Source organism: Lathyrus oleraceus, chromosome 5 (genome assembly GCF_024323335.1).
Source record: "Lathyrus oleraceus cultivar Zhongwan6 chromosome 5, CAAS_Psat_ZW6_1.0, whole genome shotgun sequence".
NCBI lineage: Eukaryota > Viridiplantae > Streptophyta > Magnoliopsida > Fabales > Fabaceae > Lathyrus > Lathyrus oleraceus.
Window position 1 is genome coordinate 374,171,594 of NC_066583.1, and position 21,429 is coordinate 374,193,022.

Genomic DNA, 21,429 nt, shown 5'->3' on the forward strand with positions numbered 1-21,429 from the left:
AAAGCACCTCAGACTCTCCTTCATCTTCATTACTTTCAAAAATGGATAAGCTTAAGACCCGGTTTAGTGGTGACTGGGGTCTATGTTGTTCTTGAGCAATTACTTGGTCGATTATCTCTATAGTGTTGCTTGTGCTGATATCATCTTTGTATTGCATTGTATTCCTCACATCTATTTTTAACTCTTCGTCATAGACCTTGAGGGTCATAGTTCCTTCCTTAATATCTATCATACACCGTCCTATTTTTAAGAAAGGTGTTCCCAATATGAGAGGAATATCCTCATCTTCCGGCATTTCCAGAATGACGAAGTCAATTGGGAAGACAAACTTGTCAATTTTTACAAGAACATCTTCCACAATACCATAGGGTCGCCTAACAGAGCGATCTACAAACTGAAGTGTCATTCGAGTATCTTGAATAGAGTCGGTGCCTAATTTCTTATAGAGGGATAGTGGCATCAAGCTTACACTTTCTCCTAAGTCAATCAGAGCCTTCTTGAATTTTCTATCACCAATAGTGCATGGAATAGTAACCGATCCCCTGTCTTTCTTTTTCATTGGGATTTTCATGCCTTGGAGAATGGCACTGCATGTTTTAGTTAGGATGATTGGTTCCGTACAGTGGAATGCTTCTCGGAAATTATGTCTTTCATGAACTTGGCATATATTGGCATTTGTTCCAATGCTTCAGAAAAAAGGATGTTGATTTCGAGTTTTTTTGAACATTTCCAGGAACTTCTCAAAATTCTTTTCATGTTGATTTTTATTTTTCTGTCTTGGAGGGTAACAGAGTTTGATTACTGGCTTAGGAACCTTCTCTTTCTCCTTGACAGGAGGTGGTATTGCTTCTTCATCTTGGTTTTTTGTTTCCTTGATTTCTAAATCCACCTCTATCAATCCATCTTTTTCTATATCATTTTCCTCTGTTGACTTTCCACTTTGGGTTGTGACAGTGTTAACAGTGTTATGTTCCCGCAGATTTGTCACCATACCACTAGGTAGGGTACCCGGGGCTTGAGAATTTGAAGCTAACTGTTGTGCTATCTGTCCCATTTGTACTTCAAGATTTTTAATGGAGGTTGTGGTGTTTTTCTGATTAGTCCTTCTTTCTTCTTGAAACTGTATGTTGTGGGCTGCTAACTTTTCAATGGCAATTTCCCATTCAGCCTTTTTAGGTGCTTGTTGTTGTTGCTGTTGTTGATACTGAGTCTGATATTGCCATGTACCTTGTTGCGGAACATTCCCTCTCTGATCTTTCCAGGAGAAGTTTGGATGATTCTTCCAACCTGGGCTGTAAGTGTTAGAATGGGGATTATTCTGCTTCAAGAATTTGATCTCTTCAATTTATTGGGGAGTAGTAAAGCAATAGACCGTGTGATGAGGTCCATTACAGATTTCACAAGTGCTCGCCTGAGCTAGATGAACCTGCGTTATCTGTTGAGTACCTATATTCATGGCTTTCAACTTTTTGTCTACTTCGACAGCAATTGTGTCTTCCAGACGGATTTTATTTGTCTCCAATTTTAGATCAATCACCCCATCTGGCTGACTGATACACCTGTCGTATAGCTCTAGATGCTCATTGGCAGCTATTGCTTCAATAATCCTCTTGATACCAGTGGCTGTTGAGAAATTTGTTGAGCCACCGGCTGCTGTATTAATCAATTGTTTTGTTTTTATTTTCAGCCCATTAACGAACATCTGCATTTGTTCGGTCTGATCCATATTATGAGTTGGACACACTACTAAGATCCTTTTGAATCTTTTGTAAGTTTCTTCCAATGATTCACCATCCTTCTGTTTGAAATTAAGAATTTCGTACCTTTTTCTCAGGAATACTGATGCTGGAAAGTACTCATTCAAGAATGTAGTTTCCATCTCCTCCCAGGATGTGATATTGCTGGCAGGAAGAGAATAGAACCATTCTTTCGCGTCTTCAGCTAAAGTGAACGGGAACATTCTTAATTTTTTGTTTCATCAGTATGACCATCAATTATCAGGGTGGTGCTCATGGTCAGAAATCTTTGCAGGTGTTTGTTGGAATCTTCATTAACCTTTCCAGTGAAAGGTTTTCTTTCCAATTGATTGATCGTGCTAGGATGTAGTTGAAAATTTGTCACATTCACCGGTTGGTTGACAATGGTCAGTCGACCACCCGGTGCATTTGCACCTCCATAGTCACCCAGGAGTCTTTCCGGAGGTGGAGGAGGTGGAATTGGAGGAACTTCAGCCATTGGTTCCTTGACTTCTGAGTGACCAGAGGTACTTTCTTCTGTAGAATCCACTCTTTCTTCTCTGCGACTTCGGTGAAGGGTTCTCTCGATCTCTGCGTCAAAAAGAAATTCAGCTGAGGGTTCTCCTCGCATACACAAATTAGTAAATTATAAATGACAGAAAAATAATTTTATTGTAGAGCAACAAAATTTTAATTGAAATTAAACTCTATATTTTTGGTAGTCCCCGGCAACGGCGCCAAAAACTTGATCGGGAAAATAGCAAGTGTACTATTTTACCTTTTATAGTAATAGTGGGGAAATTCCCCGAATGTCGATCTCAAGGACTACAAGTTGATATGGAGTTTAAATTATCATTCAATTAAACAAAAAGTATTAATTTGGTTTTTAGGTGTAAAAATGTAATAATAAAGGTAAAGAAGGATGAAAATAAGGGTTTATAGAGAAAAAGGAACAATGTCAGGGAATGTGTATGATTTATCCCTATAATAACTCTGAGTCACTATTGCATCAACAAATATCAATTACTACCAGTTCTTAAGGGTGTTTTCTCCCAAGTCCTTGGTGAGAAAACCTTTAATCAATTTACCCTAATTTCCATGTCCATGGCTAATTAGGGTGAAGTTAAGTTGTATAATATCAAGAATACTCTGGTTCATACAGGGTATCCCTAGTCCTATGTGATATCTACTGTAGAGTAATCTTATGAAAACCTTATCAATGGCGGTCCAGCCTAATTGATAACCACAAATCAATCTTGATTGGTCCGAAAGAGAAAGCAATAAACACATCAAAAGGTTACCGTAAAAACAATATTATAAATGTAAATGTAAACTCAAATTCGTTACAATTCTAAATCAGGGACACCCCCTAGCATTGGGGGGTTTAGCTACTCATATTGTTTAAAACAAATTCAAGATAAAAATTACACATTACAAGTAATTGGATGACTTTGATCTTCAATCGCTCCCGCTTATGAATATCTCCAGCTCTCTGAATGCCTTGATCTCTGCAATCCTTAATTGCTTCACAATATATTGTTTTGCCGTATTCCAAGATGATTTTTCCTTTGGCAGAAGACCCTCTTTTATAGTGAAAATTCCCAGCAGCAGTTGGACAGGACAAAAAATATCTCTGAAAAGCCCGACGAACAAAAGCCCGAGAAAAACTAAACTTTTGGGCTTGGGCTGACACGGTCCGTGTCAGCTGACACGAGTGGTCGTGTCAGCCTACTGTTCTGGCTGACACGCCCCTGGAATTCTTGACACGGTTGGGGATGATGCCTGACACGGCCCGTGTCAGCTGACACGAGTGGCCGTGTCAGGCTACTGTTTTCTTCAACATGTCCTCCCTTGCCTGACACGGCCCATGTCAGGTGACACGGGTGGCCGTGTCAGGCCTCCTGTACTGGGGTTTTCTGCTCCTTTGCTTGTCGGGATCTCGCACTGTCTCTTTCTGAGTTCTCTAGTTCTTCTACCTGAACCTGTTGGAACAAAACACAGCTATCCCACGCACAAAATCACAAAATAAAAAGTAAAACATAACAATGATTAAAAGTACTTAAATAAAATGATGGAAGTAAAACTAACTCGAAATGTATCATAAATGCTTACACAGTGTGTCAAAAGCCTTTGTTTCGAGTCGGATCAGTAATGAAAACTGAATGTAAATGGTGACTGATCAGGCATCATTGAAAGATAAGAAGACTTTGAGAAGATTGGCCGGCAATTTCTACTTGAATGGTGATATACTATACAAGAGAAACTTCGACATGGTTTTGCTCAGATGTGTGGATAGACACGAAGCAGACTTGTTGATGACTGAAGTGCATGAAGGTTCCTTTGGTACTCATTCCAATGGACATGCAATGGCGAAGAAGATGTTGTGAGCAGGTTACTATTGGCTGACAATGGAATCTGACTGTTGCAAGTTTGTGAAGAAATGCCACAAATGTCAAATATATGCAGATAAGATTCATATTCCTCCGACACTATTGAATGTTATTTCTTCCCCGTGGACCTTCTCCATGTGGGGAATTGATATGATTGGGATGATTTAGCCCAAAGCTTCAAATGGACATCGTTTCATTTTAGTGGCAATTGACTACTTAACAAAATGGGTTGAAGCGGCATCATATGCGAATGTAACTAAGCAAGTTGTTGTAAGGTTTATCTAGAATCAGATTACATGTCGTTATGGTGTGTCAAGTAAGATCATTACTGACAATGGATCGAACTAGAATAATAATATGGTGGAAGCTCTTTGTAAAGACTTCAAGATTGCACATCATAATTCTTCTCCCTACAGACCTAAGATGAATGGGGCTGAATAAGCTACGAATAAGAACATCAAGAAGATTATTCAGAAGATGGTTGTCACATATAAAGATTGGCATGAGATGCTCCCATTTGCTTTACATGGGTATCGTACATCCATCCGCACCTCAACAGGGGAAACTCATTTTTCTCTTGTATATGGAATTGAAGCAGTGCTCCCCGTAGAAGTTGAGATTCCGTCATTACGTGTGCTCCTGGAAGCCAAGTTGACTGAGGCTGAATGGTGTCAGACCAGGTTTGATCAGCTGAATTTGATAGAAGAGAAGAGATTAACTGCCATGTGTCATGGTCAATTATATCAGTAAAGGATGATGAAAGCTTTTGATATGAAGGCCAGACTTCGTGTGTTCAGAGAAGGTGACCTTGTGCTCAAGAAGATTCTATCGTTCAAACCAGATTCTAGGGGCAAATGGACTCCTAATTATGAAGGCCCATATGTTGTTAAGAGAGCCTTTTCATGCGGCGTCTTGATTCTTACAACTATGGATGGTGAAGAGTTCACTCGTCCTGTGAATGCAGATGCAGTCAAGAAATACTTCGCCTAAAAAGAAAAGAACAGCTCGCTAAGTTGAAAACCCGAAAGGGAGGCTTAGGCAAAAATGAACGTCTCGGTGGATTGAAAACCCGAAAGGGCGATCTAGGAAAAAGTTAGAGACATAAAACAGAAAGAATTTCCCGGTAAGTTGAGTATCCCACCTTGGGGCAACTTATGCAAAAATTAGGGATTATAGAAAGTAACTGCATTCTGCTGATCTTTAAATTTTGGAGAAACTTTAAGGACAAGGGTTGACATCGATTCATCATCCCGGCAGCGGTCAAGAGCATAGCGGACATCAAAAGTTGGTAGAAGGATTAAGGATCATTTGTATTCAATGTAACTCTTTTCCATGTAAATTACGATTTTCAACTTTGTAAAAATCTATGGAGTCTTATCATTTACAGACTACCATTCTATTAAATAAAATTGAGATTTTATCCAATTATTTATACTCTTATTTACTTCAGCCAATAGTTTTAAATTCTATTATGATCATTTTTGAAATTAAAATCTTTAATCAAAATCATTTTCCTAAACATATAAAATCAAGTATTTTTCAAAGCAATTAAAAAGAAGTATCAACAGCATTTCAAAGAGAAGCAAGTCTTAAGTGTGAAGCATTAAGGGTTCCCAAAGCAGTTAACCCTTCGGGCATCCTTAGCCGAGTTTGTTGACCCGGTTCCCCTGTGGAGTTGTGTTTGATCCCTAGTGGGCTTCGTTTCTTTTCCAGCTGAGTTGGTTGATTTAGTGCCCTGCGGTGTGTTATTTCCCCGACAGAGTTTCTACTTCCCCCGGCAGAATTTGTGTATTCCTCAGCTGTTTTGATCCTCAACAGAGTAATTAGACTCCTCAGTAGATCATGTTGGTTTCTCCACCAGTCGCCATCCGACTTGCTCCTAGTCAGAGTTTCCTCCTGGTTTCTAAGCAGCTACTTGTGTATGGTTGTTTCCCATTTTGATATGGTGTTGACCTACAATTCCCTGCAGATTTGGTAAAATTTCCTCTCCTCAGCGGATCTCCTCCTTCCTCAGCTAGAGTTGAGCCTTTGGGTCGTTGATCTCTCTCTCTGTTTTCCAGGAGTTGTCTCCCTCTTTTTGTGGATTGACCGAGGATTGTATCGATGATTCAAATTCTTTGCGACACCGATGTATCCTTTGTGATCGTTTTGTCAGCATAATCATCATATATACATATACACTCATATAATTTCATAATTTCATAATTGCATCATCATATTTGATTTATTTATTTGAGATTCTTATTCTCTGTTATGGCGGTACTTTATCCCCATACAAATTCGGTGTCTGTCCTCCCTCAATTGTAGAATGTCAGCCCCTTAGGCAGAAAGACTTTAACCTTTCTCTTTTTCCCCACTGAGTTATTTCCTCGTGGATGATTATTACTTCAGCTTCCTCCCTAGTTGATTATCTGGATGGAATTGCTCCCCTTGAGTTATATCCTCATTGGGTTGAGTCTTGATTGACCGTTTCTTTCTAGCTCTTGCCTAGATAGATGCTTTGAGTCTCCTAAGAGCTTATTACCCAGTAACTGGTAATATTCTTCTTAGTTTGCAGTTTGTCACTTCTTATCCAATACACGGCAAAAGTATCCCTGTTTTTCCAGTGGATTCGTCTTTCCTGAGTCCCCAGTGGATTCGTCTTTCCTGATTCCCCAGGAAGTATATCCTTGATATGTTCATCCTAACCGATGACGGATATCTTTCTTTCCCCTGTGTGAGTTTATCCTTGATATGTTCATCCTAACCAATGACTGATACTCTCATTTTTTGTATTCTACCTAGTGAAAAGGTAGTTGTAACCCCTATTTTGTTCCCCAAGGAATTAATCCTTGATATGTTCATCTTAACCGATGACAGATTTCCTTCTCCTTTTGGTATTCTACCCAGTAACCGGTAGTTATAAATCCTACTTTCTCCCGCAGAGTTTATCCTTGATATGTTCACTTTAACCAATGACGGATACTCTCTCTTGGTATTCTATCCAATAACTGATAGATGTAATTCCTATTTTTCTCCTCACAGAGTCTATCCTTGATATGTTCATCCTAACCGGTGACGGATTTTCTCTTTGATGGTATTCTATCCATCATTCGATAGATGTAATTCCTACTTTTTGTTTAGTTGGTGTATCCTTGATATGTTCATCCTAACCGGTGACGGGTATCCTCCTTGACATTCCCAGGCAAGTCTATCCTTGATATGTTCATCCTAACCGATGACAGATGCTCTCACCTTTGGTCTTTTACCCAATAACTGGTAGTTGTAAATCCTATTGTTCTACAGTTTTCCCCAGCAAGGTTATTCTTACCCAGTAGCCGATAATGAATACTCCCTCCTGGTGGTTCCCAGTGAGGCATCCTTGATATGTTCATCCTAACCGGTGGTGGGTATCCTCTCTGTCAGATCTTTATTATCTCCTTACCCAGTAACAGGTAGTGGATAATAAATTTTTTCTCCTCCTGCGTTGAAGTTTATCTTCCCCAGTCAAGTTGAGCATGCATTTCCTTAGTGAAATTGCTTTTCCTGCATGATCCAAGTACTTCAGTGTTATCCTGATCTACTCATATCCCCTGCAAATATTTTGTTTCCCTGGCTGAGTCTTTCCATTTTGTATGGAATTCCTCTAGTCCCCCAGCAGTTTTAAGTCGTAGCCTGGCCTACGCATAACTTCTTTTTCCCCCAGAGTCTCTGTCTCCCCAATGAGTTTTCCTTACGGAATGCATTAAACTCTTGCGGACTTCCGGTCTCTCTGATTTCCTTTCCTTTGTGGCAATATTTCCCCACAAAGAATCTACTTTTACATTCATATCATATGCATCATGAGGTCTCTTAGGGACCAAAATTTGTCTCTATATTGTTATTTAAGCCAATTCAACTGAGTCGAGCTGGAGATTTTAACCTTCACCTCCTTAGTTAGAATGTCCTTAAATAGGGGCAGCTGTAAGACCCCAATTTTGACCCTAAGATCCCTCATGCAATTTCATCATATGCATTAGCAATGGGATCATACCTTGGTGTCACAACCTAAAAATGCGAAAAAAACAGCCGGTGAGAAAATAAGACAGAGGAGTCGCCACCGTTCGTTATTTATCCCAAAGGAGGGAAAGGAAACGATCAAAGAAAACCTGAAGAAAAAGGAAAAGACAAGGTCTCGCAACCAAATCTTGGGTTCGGGAGTCGATTATGCGAAGGGAAGGTATTAGCACCCCTACGCATTTGTAGTACTCTACGGGATCCACTCTTGTTGTTCTTGTCTAAAGGGTGTAGGTGTATCTAAGGTACTATCTGCTAAAGGAAAGGTTAAAAGAAAATGACTCGCACAGATGTCGCATCCACTGCATACGTATCTCATCTAAACATGAGAATCAGAGTCTTCGTAGCTCGGCTACCTATGGGTTAAAGAGAAGTGTGCTTGGTAAGACATCGCGTCTTATGCCTACGTATCTCATCTCAAATGAGAATCAGAGCAAACCGTAGTTCAGCTAACTACGGGAACAAGGGTCTCGATCGCAACTAGGGCAAGAGAAAGGGAAAGTCTCGATCGCAACGAGGGCGAGAGAAAAGAATCGCAACGAGGGCAAAAGCAAACAAGGATTAGTTGTTAGTCTTCAGTCAAAAAACTCGGCAAGACATCGCATCTCGTGCCTACGTATCTCATCTGAACATGAGAATCAGAGTTGTCGTAGTTCGGCTAACTAGGGGTTAAGGATTGCCATCTGAACATGGACTTACAAAAGAGGACACCAGCTGTGTCAAATGAAGGTGGGCAATGTGGTCAACATCCTAGGATTAGGTGTCGCAGCTCGCTGAATCGAGTCTTAGGCAGTTACCTCTTTGCAATAGAACGGACTGACATGCCACAAGATCGGAGACGCATGGAAGGTCTAAAAGTGGGGAAGCTCTGCCCTAGAGTTGTCATGCAATGTGGACCTATGTGTTAGGATTTACATAAGGGAACATCTACCTAATGTTAGCATGCAAAGAAATAAGGGAATTATACCTATGTTATCATACAAAGGGTTCTACCTAATGGGTGCTACCTAAACGTAACAAGAGTCGACGGATGGAGCAAGGAGAGGAGCTACAGATAAGGGTAGATGGCGATGCCTGAGGCAATCGACTTACAGGTAGATGGCGATGCATGAAGCAATCGACTTACAAGAGAAATGGCGATGCCTGAGGCAATCGACTTACAAAAGGATGGATGAATACGTGTTGGTTCTGTTAAGTTTTGAAAATGATTACTCGACGTTGGATCGAGCTTTTGATCTTGTTTTGAAATGATTATCGGATGTCCGTTTTAATTCTTCTATTAACAGATGAATAAAGAATGAAAGAATAAACATTATACACTTCATGGGAGAGGGGTACATTTGTTATGAATGGGGATTGTTCATGGCAATCAAACAATAAGGATATATGCCTCATACATCATACAAGTAGGCAACAGTTAATCAATCAGATCAGATGAATAAACAAGTATATAATCAAATCAAATAATCAAAGAATGAAATGAAGGAGCATTAGACAATGCATGAGAAGTATAAACATGTTAAACAATCAAACAATAGTGAATATGGATGAAAGAAACAAATGCAATAGATAACAGATGAATCAGACAGATGAAACTATGCACACAAAGGATCCACTAAATAATTTAATCGGGAAATGATGCAAGGATCAAATAAAATCAAAATGAAAGGCCTCTAATACATTGCATATGAGATGAACAAGGGAGGATCAAAAGATCTCTTCAATTGCCATAAGTAATCCCCAAGTCAAACATCAATCATAGAAAAGTCAACTGAAAAGTCAAGTCAACTTAAAAAATATGAAATAAATAGCACATTAATCAAGAAAATTATGAAAAATTAAACTAAATAAGGTGGGGTCAGGACATCATCATCTCCCAAAAAGATTTTAAAAATAATGAGAATTAGTGTACAAATTAATTGAAATAAAATAGAAGTCAAATGAAAAGTCAACCAAACAAACTAGGTCAAAAATAAATCCAAAATAAATTAAAAAGGGGAAATAAAATTCCAAGAAAAGGTCAGGTTGACCATGAGACATTGGTCAACCCTCATCCCAAAAATCAGAACCTAAAAATAATTTTAAGTCATGAAAATAAAATTAATAAAAATATGTCTGTTAAAATGAACCATTTAGAATAAACAATTAAAATAAAATATTAACATTAAATAAATACGAAAATTAAAATTAAAATAAATTAAATAAGACATTAAGAAATGTGGAAAATGTTTTTTGATATTTTTATGAATAAATAAAATATTTTTATTAATGAAAAACAAAACAGAAAATAAAAATGTGAATTAAAAAATGAAAATAAAAATGGAAGTGAATTGGTAATGGGCCACGCGTGGGAGGTGTGGAAAGCAAAATGTGAAAAGCCCAATGGTCCAAGCGAATTATTCAGCGTGACATTTAATGAAGTAACATTTTATTTTTAAAAATCATGTCAACATATGTCAATTGGTCAGGTGGTACTTAAGTCACTACATGACAAAATAGGACGGATGGCCACGATTACACAATGCGCGCAGGATCTGATGGTTATTAAAACTCCACGTCATCGTCTTCAACATTAAAATGGAAACCCTAGTGCCATGCATAATAAAACACGATAACATGCAGTGTATTTTCTTCATCTTCCCCAACAAAATGCAAACATCATGGTTCACCAAATGGCACGAAATAAAAATCAAAACTCAAGTATGGAATGAGTAAAACATTATGGTGTCTTATTTTAGGCAAAATGGTGGCTCAAACATGGTGAAATGTTGACCACAAGGTGACCATATGAACACGGATACAACAGAAATTCAACAACACAAACTCAAACTTAATGACAATGCCTCATGTTGAGGGCTTCATAAACAAACATGGCATAGTATTAACATGGAACACAACATGTTGATGAGCATGGCAATGGCATGAGAAAACAGTAATGAACAAGCATAATGGTGAGCATAAGAAGTTATACATGTCCATGGAAGAAGGAGTAAAAAGCTTACCTAGTGGAAATCAGTCCACTGCTTCTTGATAGTGGAGGAATGGAAGGAATGATGCTGCTTTGAAACTTCAAGAACTTGTGAAATGGAAGAGGAATGAAATCTGATCTTTTGCTCCTTGCCTTGCTTAGCTCAAAAATAACAGCCACCTTGGTTTCAGGTTAGGGTTTTTGTGCTTAAATATGATGGGTTTAAAGTGTCTAATGGGCTGAGAAATGTTTGGTTTTGATTCATGAGCAAAATGTGCAAAAGTGAGGGTGTATGAGCAAATCTCTTGTTTTGACAAAACTTAAGTGAGTGGACAAAAGAGTACATGGTCAAATGAGGAAAAGAATGTGGGCTGGTTGGTTTGGTCTGGCTGCAGCATAACTTGGTTTGGCTTGGAAATAATCCAAAAGGGTGACTTTGAGACTATGTATCTTGATGAGAACATGACCAATTGGCAAGACAATGCAAACAGTTGAAAGAGTTCATGGAGCTTAACATCTTTCATGTTGAGAACAAATGGAAATTATGAATGGAAGAAGGTGAAAAATGGGCTTAAAGTTCAAGTTTCATCACGCCAAAATGGTTGGGCCAGTTTGGCCTAACATACTGCCTAGAAATTTAGTTCATGATGCCAACTTTAGATGAGTGCATCTCTCAAATCATGGATCCAAATGAGATGATTCCAAAAGGATGTGAAAGAGGACATGGCAAGGTACAATTGTTATGAAGAAAGTATTTTCAGAAGATGCCTTGAAGGGCAAGAAATTTGGCCAAGAAGTCTTGACAAACTTTGCAGATTTTGAGACTTAGAAAATTTTCTAAGTGTCTTAAAAAAATGTCTCACTTTGACTAGGCATAACTTTCTCAATATTGATCCAAATGGAGCAAACTTTATATCTCTAAAAAGCTTGGAACAAGAGGAACAACTTTCATGTTGGAGAAATTTTCAAATGGAGCTTTCATCTTGATGGAAAATGGGCTTAAAGTGGGTGCAACAATCATGGAAACTTGCCCTAAATGGAAAGTCAACCATTTCCAAATTAAGTAATTTTTTCAATTCCTGATTAAATGATGAATCCATGATCCAACCTTGATAAAATTTAACATGTAGGCTCCCCTAGGAATGGATTTTGAGATTCCACTCTCAAAAAGTCAGGAGTTGACTTTTCTGGCCACACAATTGACTTTTCCCAAACTGTCTGATTCTCGATTCCATTGATCAATTGAAGCACTTCTAGCTTCAAATAAAGATCTGATTTTTTGTATGTAAACCCTTGTGGACATATGGAAGGCCATGTAAAAGAGTTTCACCCAAGGAATCAGAAATAAACTAATTTTAAACCAAACCCTAGTTTAGGGCAAAAATGATCAAGAACTGATTGCACTGATTGCCAATGGATCTTTCTGAGATAATTGTGAATCTTCCTAGGCCAAGATGCCTCTCTAATCATGACATGAATGACCCCCTCTACTTCCAACCAAACATTGCTTGTTGCAGGTAGCCATGAAACCCTAACTTCTGATTAAATCCAGATGCACACTCTGGGAGCTCTGAATCCTCCACTAATGAATTGAGGACCACAATAAGATACTTGGAGCCCTTTGAGACCCTTGAGACTTGTATACTTGGAGAATGAAGTCCAATTCTCAATCTTGCTTTGTGTGGGCTCCTTCTGTTAATGAGTGATCAATCAAACCCTGATTTCCATGTCACTAATGCAGTATGCAATGAGTATGACCTAGTATGATGCTAATGAAATGTAAAACTTAATCTCATGCTTTCCATGAAAAAGTGAAGGGTAAATTTAGGGGTATTACACTTGGCATCCTCCTTACTCCTCTTTCATTGGATTTGTTTTGGGAGAGATCACCAAGCACCATGTGATTGTATCATACTTGTATTTTTATCATTTTACTAACCAAAATACCAAAAATAAGTCTTTGTATTTGCCTAATCTTTTGTAGGTAGGGCATGATCACCATTGATCTTTCAAGTTCATACCTAGGGTTTGAGACCCTCATGACAAAGAGCACAACCATGAATTGATCCAAGAATGGTTATGAGCATCATATATGAGTTCCATTGATCTCTACATATTATATTGATCAAGTGTTCTTCAAGAATTTGGAGGTGATTTGCCTTGGAAACCCTAGTTTGATTGGGTATCTTGAGTAACTTCTCCAACAAGCCATCTCACCAATTGATCAAATTTCTAAAGAGACACTTCAAAATTCATCATATTATGCATATATGATCTACCATGAGCCTAGAAAGTCAAGAGAATTTTAACTTAGCAAGTTGGTTGATGGTGGTTGGCCAGATGAATTCATCTGATCAAAATTGGGTCTCCCTAGACCCTATCTCCTACAATTTTCACAATATGAAAATGATTCCAAGAGCAACGTTACTCTAAATGACATTCCAAACAACTTTCATGTTAAGACCCAGATCTAGTTTTTCTTGGAAAATTATCTTCTATGTTGAACCATTATAGGTCATTTTATCTAAACCCTAATTTGAAAGTCAACTTCGCAAGGCCATAACTTGCTCAATTTTTATGATATGAAAGATTTCCAAGTTGCACAATCAAATACAAGATGTCTACTTTAACTTTGATGTTTAGAATGGAAGAAAATTCAACTTTTATGAGCATGTGATATGAGGATACATTATAGGTCATTTTTGACCTATACCATTGAACAAGTGATTTTTCCAAACTTCAAAAATGCATAACTCTATCATTCTAAATCCAAATGACATGGAATTGGTGACAATTTTGAAGGTCTTTGAAATAGATACAACTTTGATGCAGACACTTTTCTCATTTGAAGCTCACATAAAAAGACAAGTAAGGTGGAATATTGAGATATATGACTTTACACTTAGGAAAATTTTCAACATGTTGAAATTTCCAAACTTCCACCTCAAAATTCACCATGATCCAAGCTCCAAACTAAAAAGTGTTCAACATAAAACTTGTTCCCCTTGATCCAAGCTTTCCAAAGAACCCAAGTTCATGCATTTTAGATAAGGTTTGCTAGGGCTGCGCATGGCTCTAATAGAGTTGCATCATTGGAGGAAATCAAATGTACAAACTTCATTTCACATTTCCTTGCCAATCAAGCTTCATTCAGACTTCAACATGATTGATTTTGGACCTTAATGCATTTCCTCATGGGTCTGTACATACCCATGCACTTGTGCCATTCACATTGCTAAATTTGGACAAATTTTCAAGTGTGCAAATATCACTCCATCAAGCTATAAATACATGACCTCTTTGCTCAATTCAAACACACCTTGCGCGCCAGCTTTGTCCCCCAATTCAAACCCTCTCATTCTAAAGGAAAACCTGATAATTTTCAATTTTGAAATTGAGTTTGAATCTCAATTGTTGGAGATTCGAAAACTCCAGGATCCAAAGCCTTGCACCCTTGCTAATCACTTCCTGCAAGCTTCTCAAGTGTGATCAGATCATGTTTGAAGCAAGCAACATCAAGTTCTGCACAACATTGAAGGTAATTTTTAGAAAACTTCATCTCTTCGATTCTCACTCAATTCTCATCAACTCTCTTGGATCTTTGGTTGTCTGAAGTGCTACCAATGTAGGCAAGAAGATTGAGTTGCTTAGAGGTCAAATCGAAGCAACTCAGTTGACACGCCTCAAAATTCAACTCCATATATCTCTCTATATATTTGGAGTTAGTTAAAATTGAGGTGGTATTCATGATCTACACCATTTTATCTTTCAACTCATGTCCTCTTTTATCAATTATGATGTGGTGATGACTGAACCAGTCCGGCCAGGGTCATCGGAGAAGATGACCGGCCTTTGGCTCCGACGATGAGTTGGAAGTGTTTAGAGCCATTATATGAGTTTGAAATGTCTTAATCTCGTGCGTTGCTTTTAAATACCAAGCCTATGATAAATCTCATGTCCATTTCTTTGGTGTTTTGATGAGGTTTTAGGAATTTGACAAACCATATGTGATTTAAATGTATTATTTTAGTATTTTTAATTTGAATAAATGCCAATTAATTATGTTGACCTATTGTGATGACTTGTATAAGTTTGACTCTTGTTGTTGGGCCTTGGTCAAGGTTGACTTGACTTTGTCAAGTTAATATCATTGGATTTAGGGATTGATGGAATGTACATTCCATCTCCCAAAATGAATGGATGATATTAATTTGGTAAGAGTCCTCATTTGACCAATTTGAGTGTTGATCCATTCCCCTCCCTCTTCATCTTATTCCCATTCTTTATGCATTCATCTCATTTGGCCTATGATATCTCTAAGTCCTAAGGCTAGTTGATTGCAAAATCAACATAAGTATGGATGAGATTAGGCCACCTCTTTTGCATATCCTTTTTGTGTGTGGTATATTTCATGAGCATAGTCCATTATACTATGTCTCTAACATGCATTAACACCAAAATTCTATTTCCCAACCTCAAATAGTTGTGACTTATACATAAGTCCAAATACAATTGTTTAACATAACGCTAAATTTGTGACACAAAAAGGCATAACATTCTAGTTAATGAGGTTGTAAGTCTCCCCTCTTTCACGGTATTGTGTGGAAACTTGTCCTTTTTTCCTTCCTTTGGAAGATGTCTTGGTTCAAGGATTCATGCTTGTGATAAGTGGGTTGAGTGTTCTCCAAAGAATGACTTAAACTGAAAAGCAAAAGCAAAACAATACTAACTTCTAACTCATTAACAACTAACATTTAATTTCAAGTCCTTTATTTTTAATTCACTTTAATTTTTAAGTTCTATTCATTTGCCATTATTCATACCATTCTAATTGTTTATGTTAATGTCATTTTCCCTTTTGTCCATTTGGACCATATTGTGTGATATATCTTGCTTGTGTATATTTTGTTTGTTTGTATGGTCTTGGACCATTAATGTACATAATAAGAATAAAAACCCTAAAAAACTTTTGTGTGGACTGTTGATTTGATCTTGGACAAATTGGACTTAGAATTTAGGCAACCTCCCTATGCTAAAGGACTTGGCCAATGCCAACTTTTGTGAAACCAAGTTATTGCAATTTGAAACTTCATCTGATACATCATTAAAGATCCCTTTGAGTTCATTTGCAACATGATCATTGTGAAACTGTTATTTTGAGCCTATGACTTATGGCATTGTGGAATTCATCTGCTACTTGGGAAAATTTGAAGAAGACAATGGAGTGGCTAAAGCTTGGATGTGGCTATCTTTATTTGATGCCTTGCTCTTCAAGTTAATATTGTATGCATTGTTTGTTGCTTGATTCTAATATCCAAGGGAATTTGGGGTTTCTATATGGCATTCTTTCCTGAAATTATGGTATCAGATATGAGATGTCGATGGTAATGTCACGACACTAATATCTGAGTGAAACAAGCAGGATAAAGATAAAGAATAGTAATGCAAGAGACACAAACAATTGTTAACCCAAATCGGTCCAACTAACCTACATCTGGGGGCTACCAAGCCAGGAAGGAAATCCACTAAAATAGAATCAGTTCAAAGACTCTCTGTACACTTCAACAAGTTATAGTCTTTCTCACCTAATCTCTACCCGTGCAATTTCTACCTAAGCACTCTTAGATATGAGAACCCACTCACTTCCCTTCACTCACACCTGTGATTTTAAACAACAATTCCTTGTGAAAAGAAGACACTTTTCAATAACACACACTTGATTTTACTTCACAGTTTCAATCAAGTAGACACACACTTGATCTTGCTTAACAACTTTGATCAAGTAGACACACACTTGATCTTTCTTAACAGCTTTGATCAAGTAGACACACACTCTTGCTTACAAGCTTAGAGTGACAATTTACAACTCACAAATTAGACCAATTCAATCATCTATGGATGAATTGAATGGCTTACAAGTCTCACGACTAAACAAGACACAAACCCTTGCTCTCTCTCAGTATTTCGCTCTGTATTGGTTGTGTATAAAATCAGGTTTTCCAAGTCCCCTTTTATAGAAGCTTTCAGCTGGGCTTGGACATCTTGAAAACCTTAAAACTATTTTCCAATTAAATCTTCTCATAACAGCTAGTTAGATCTCTTTGGAAAATAAGTAAATCAGGTTGTAATCAATGATTGAATGCGCCTACAAATCAGATCTTCAATCATACATAGATTGCCATTAAATGCGCAATCACAAAACACATAACATTCACCCTGAATGTTCTGTGTACAGGATGTCATGACATCGGGTCTGACATCCTGGAACAATCCTACATAATTGCATAATTCCTCTTATAATTTTCAGCAGGTACATAATATCAGATGTCATGACATCGTGTATGACATCCTGAAACAATCCTGCATAATGATGTTTTCCATTTAAACTCCAGCAGATACATAAATATCTTAAGTTAAGACATCACATGCAACATCTTGTGAACACTCTTTGTTTTACCAAAATTTTTGCCAACACTTAGAACCAACAAACTCCCCCTTTGGCAAATTTTGGCTAAAACATAGATCTGTCCATTTTGTTCATAAGAAAAAACACATCAGCAGTTAAACAGCATAATAGCAGTTTAAGCAGCAGTAGAAGCAAACACACAAATGCACAAGGGTACTTCTTCTCCCCCTAAATCTGTGCAACACAAATATCTCCTTTAATAATAACAGCACCTGTAACCACAGCACCTGTAACAGTCAGAATATCATTCTGACATCTGCTTCAACATCACCTGTGCACCACATCACCTGTGCACCACATCAGACATCCCCTTTGACATCTGTAAACAAAACAGCATTCTGTATTACATCAAACACATCTCCTTCAATAATAGCTATTCATCTGTTTAGCTGCATCAACACATACATCTCCACATTAGCTCCACATATTTAACTGCTTCCACATCAACACTTCTCCCCCTTTTTAGTCAAAATTAACCAAAGGTGACCAATTAGACAAAATAAATGTCAATTAGCCTAGCAGAGAATGTCACAACAGATGTCATAACATATAAAATGTTAAAACATAATTGTTAGGAGATACAAACCATCATCATACACAGCTGTGACAGCTGAGATAATGAGAAATCCATGGAACTCATTAAGAGCCCAAATATTACATAAAGGCATCAGTAAGGACTGCCACAAATTACACATATTTCAACAGAAGTATAACATCAAATTCTTCAGCATCCAAAGTAACCAAAAACAGCAGGGGGACCAGTCTTCATAACAGCACACACAACAGCCAAACCAACCCAATCTTCATCACAGCACACAGCACACACAGTCTTCATACCAGGGGAAACCATTACCACTTAATCTGAGGAAGAGGCATCATCTTCACCTTCAGAATCAGAGTTGCCACTAGATTGAGCATTGGACCTCTCACTTTAGGTATTGGCATCTGAATCCTTGGTCTCACCAGCCTTCTCCATCTCTTCCTTCTCTAAGCTACCAATAAGAACTTCCAAAGCCTCTTTCCTTGCCTTGGCAACCCTAATACCATTATCCAGCTCCTTACAAGTTTCCTTTAATTGATCAATCAAGCTACCCTGAGAGGCAGGCTTCTTTCTTGAAGATGTCATGACAACATCATTGACATGGCTTCCTTCAAACAGCTTGTAGTGAATGGATAGTGGAGGCTTTCTTCTGCTTGGAATGTCACTTGTGTTGAGAATGCCTGGTTGCTGGCTCAAGATAATTCCACAAATAAAGGGTGGAAAGACAATGGGCAGCTTCACTGCATTTGTGGAGGCATGTCTGACAATTTGATCAAACATAAACCTTCCAAAGTCAAAGTTTATCCTGGTTCCAATAGCATAAATAATTCTTCCAATACCAATGGAGATGGTTGAGATATGATTAGTAGGCACCCAGTTGGATGAACCAATCTTATGTAAGATGGCATATTTGACAGTTAGCTTGCCAGCTGATAGGTGATTCCTACTAGGCCATTCCTTAACTTGGCCAGCAGTAATAGTCCTACAGACTTCATTGTCTGTAGCCTCTAAATCCACTCCTCCATCAGTTCCTCTCCCTAGGAACTTGTTGATTATGGTTGGGGAGAATCTCACACATCTACCTCTTACAAAAACTTTGCAAAATTTCCTACTACTCTTTTCAGAAATATCCTTAGGGATATTCACAACAAACTCTTTTACTAATCCCTCATAACATTAGGGCAGAGCAACCACGGTCTTCATCAGTCCAGCAACCTTAATCAATTCCATGACTTCCTTCACCTCTACAGCCTCCTTTCCCAACTCCCTTTCAACAGCAGCCCTCCTTTGAATGACAAACTTCCATTTGGCAGCACCATCTTCTAAATGAAAGGAGATATTGTCTAAGTGCACAGCTGCCACTTTGCCTGGAGACTTCTTAACAGCCTGCCTTTTAGTAGGGGAGATGTCTGGGACATCGTCTTCGACATCCTCTTCAGAGTCAGAACTCTCTCTTTCTTTCCTCTTCCTAACCTCAACTTTACTCCATGATTTGGAGGGTCCTACACCAGCAGTCTTCTTCCTAGTCCTGGCTGTCATCATTTCAGCCACAGTCTTCCCTTTTCTGGTCTTCAATTTCCTAGCAGCACTTGGTTTTACATGATGAACCAAGGTGTCATCCTCTTCCTCTGAACTCTCTTCCTCCAGATTAATAACATTCTCAGTAGGCTCATGAGAACCATCTACTGGTTTCTTACTAGGAAAGGTTTTACCTAGAGACCATAATCCTTCAGCAGCCCCTTCTTTCTCTGATCTAGATGAGTCATCATCTTTCTCAGCTTGGGGTTCCACCTCAGGTGATGGGTCCCTTCTAGACAGAGGGGTAGAAACACCTTTGACTGCATGCCCTTCATTCAGAATCCTAGTAACTAGGTTCCTAATGGTACGATCAGTAAAGTGCATGTCATCTTTATGAGGAGATTTTTCAGGAATGTTACCTTACTTACTGAAGGAGAAGGGCGATCCAAAATGCATCGGAATTTAAAATTTCTCCTTTAATGATCCTTACGAATGGGCATGATCAGTGATAGAATCATTACCTCTTGTGGCGATTGTAACCTTTGATGCAGATCTACGGAGCGATCACGAACGTTGAACGATGACAACGCCTCTACTCAGTCCACACGAACGGATTCCTTCAATCTCAGTGCTAGCTGCTATGAATGAAGGCTTTGAGTGAGAGAGAGAGAGAGAGAGAGAGAGAGAGAAACGAAATTGCAATTGTTAAATGCTTCAACACAAGGGTTCTATTTATAGAACCACTTGTGTGGGCTTCAAGCTAAAAAGCCCACTTAAGTGTATATGGCCCATATCTTATAATATGCCAAATTCACTTAAGCGTGTGGTACCTTACCATATTTCATATTCTACTTAAGTACACCATACCTTACGATGTTCGACAATTCACTTAAGTGCACCGTACCTTATGGTGTTCCTTAGTTACTCTATCTCTCATCAATCCGTCCTTTGTGTGTGACCCTATAGGTTTTCGCGGCATTGGCAATTATATTAAATCACGTATTTAACATAATAAACAGTGAGCGGTATCTAGCAATACATCACTGCTACCCAAGACACGAAAATGACATGTGATCTGACAAATCCTTATGTGATAATAATAATGTGCAAAATTACCCTTTTTCCCTTATGTTTATATTGAACACAAGGCATAGATCGTGTCATCCTTGTCCAGTTCAATATTGGGCCCATAGACATTTATCCTGTTACGCAGGATGGGCAAATTCCATCTAGGTCCCTCATGTCCCTTAGCATGCTTCGTGGAGTACCCATCAACTGTCTTTATGGTCATCCAATTACGGACAATGTTTGATCAGCAATAAGGCACTCGACTCTACATATAGGGTCCATAGTGGTTTCAGGTCGAAGGGTGGTATACACCATTATCACCATGAGAATAACTTATGACACTTTGCATAACATTCTATATAGTATTCTCATAGCGGGTCAATCCAGTATAAATATTACTCTTAATATTCATACCTATGTTTAAGACTTGATAACTCCTTATCCATGATCCATGAGATGTGATCATCAGTCTATAAACATAATAGTCTTCATGCTTTAATGTTATCCCACTTCACAATAAAGCTTGACTACGGATACTTTAAGAATAGTGTCCTTATGTTTAATGTGATCTCATGATTAAGTCATACTTGATACATTAAACGGACTAGCTATTCTAGGGACTTTATTAAACAAACATAATAAAGAAAAGCCTTTTATTATTAATAAATAATTCGATACAAGTACCAAAAGTATTGGCCTCTAGGGCT